The 2106-nt window shown below is 41.0% G+C and overlaps 1 pseudogene; it reads right to left on the reverse strand.

The window, feature by feature from the left end:
* Window positions 1–393: 393 nt before the first annotated feature.
* LOC123925159 lies at window positions 394–1349 on the reverse strand (annotated as a pseudogene).
* Between the last annotated feature and the right edge of the window lie 757 nt (window positions 1350–2106).

Raw genomic sequence — 2106 nt, forward strand, 5'->3', positions numbered from 1 at the left:
CTTGTGACCATTCAAGTCACTAAGAAGTGAGTTCTTACCATTCAAAATGAAAGCAAATGGCTATTGTGATGTGGAGAAGATGGCTGAACTTCACCAGTATACTTGAGATTTTTCAATTAAATTCTGAGTTACCTCACCTTATAAAAATACATGTCAATATACTAAATACTGCACAAAGACCCAGGACGGGGCGGGAGGGTGGTATTTAAAATACACTTCTCTTGGATCAGCACCAAAAATATCATTAGTTTTTCTGTACAACCCATTACAAGTTGTTAAGTAGAAGTGTGTTAAAATTATTTCTGATAAAAATTACAAAGTCCACATAGATCAGTAAAGGTATATCCAAACAACTTTCAAATACATTTTGACATCAAGGTTAGGCATTTCACTGGGAAGGGCATTCGAATGTGTACCACTGAATTTCTGTCGCAAAACTTTTGATGTCAACTTTGTATCATGGGCATATGTCCTATCTCACACAAAGGAGGCACTGGTACTTGGAAACTTCAGAGGATTATTAGAACCATTATGGCTGAGGTGAAGAATTTGTGCAGCCTTCCACAATTTCAAAGAGGTAGTGATAGACACTTGTCCGCCTGGCAATATCAAAGGCCGTTTCTTCCAAGTTGTTCTTCAGACCCGGTTTGATGTAGCAGTTCATGAGGAGGAGCTCCAGGGTCTCTTTGCTGTCCCTGTTCCCGACGGCGAGGTGTAAGGGGGTCAGGAGGCCTTTCGTTTGGGCGTTGATATCTGCATCATACTGGAGTAAGAAAGAAGCGACTCTGGTGTTATTCCACTTACAAGCACTGTGCAGCGGTGTCCAGCCATCCACAGTCACTGCGTGGACATCTGCCCCTTGTGCAATCAGCTCGCGTACCACATCTAAGTGTCTGCTATAGGCTGCTCGATGGAGGGGTATATTCGTCTTCGTCTCTAGTGTTCACATGCGTGGTCTTTTCAGACAGTAGTCTCCGCACTGTAGTAAGCCGATTTTTTTCTGCGACCCAAAGAAGCAATTTGCTTGGATCTTTTTCCATCATTTTTTCTTGCAATTGATACCACTCTTCAGTTTTTTCATCTTGTTCCTCGTCTTCATCAGAATTCCCTACCCAGAGACTTTGGGTACCAGTGGGAATAAGGTGCCCATGTGTTTCCAACAATTCAAGCTGGTTAAAGTGTTCAGAAAAGTCCAGGGAAGTTTCTGGGTCTGGTTTTCCATCACTATTTACTTTCCCTTTTTCCATTTTTACTATGACACTAAATATAAAACATTTCAAATGCCAGGGTATAAATAATCTTTCTAGAGATGAATTATGTCTGCTTTATTTTATCCATCAAGATCTTAAAGAAGGGAAACATCGCTGTCCTCTATTTTTTTTTTTTAAATAACTAAAACAAATGGTTTCTCTTGGTTCTCTCCGTCTTATCTCAGCATCTGATAATGGACTACTTTCTCTCCCTTGGGTCTTACTTCTTAATTTCCACCTGCCTGTTCCCTTTGCTCTCATGGTTTTTGCTGCTGCTTTCTGTTCATCACAGAAATGGCCTCACAAAACCTTTTCTTTAAGTCTTTAATGGTGTCTCCTTTCACTTAGGCTCACCAAGAAACTTTTCACCCCTGTGGCTTCTGTCTCTAATTGTTTAAAAATCTTTACCTCTAATCATGACCTTGGCTATTTCTGGTGCTGTTTGAAACTTAGGATGGAGCATGTGTATTTGAAGATAGAGCCATCCTTTAGCTCAACATATAAGCCTGCTTATAACTAGGCTCTTGGTCTTCAAGACTGAATTACAGTGGGAGCTAGTCAGTTCATGTATGGTGTTAACCTTCTGACAAACCAGACTGAAAACCAGAAAGATGTTGATAACATGTCCCATCTTGGTTGAACACCAGATGTCCCCAGTCCCAGCTGTTTCTTCTGGGAGCAAGTCTTGGTGATGTTTCAGTCTCTGTAACACAGTTACTACCAGTGTAGGGATCTTACAACTTGCATTGTGGAAATGGCCTTCTGGTTTTCCTGCCTTTGGCACTTCCACAGTCTTCTGTAAAGTACACATCACCCCCAAATTATCCTTATGAAACACAACTGTCATCATGCTTCA

The sequence above is a fragment of the Meles meles genome, chromosome 14 (genome assembly GCF_922984935.1).
Source record: "Meles meles chromosome 14, mMelMel3.1 paternal haplotype, whole genome shotgun sequence".
Classification (NCBI taxonomy): domain Eukaryota; kingdom Metazoa; phylum Chordata; class Mammalia; order Carnivora; family Mustelidae; genus Meles; species Meles meles.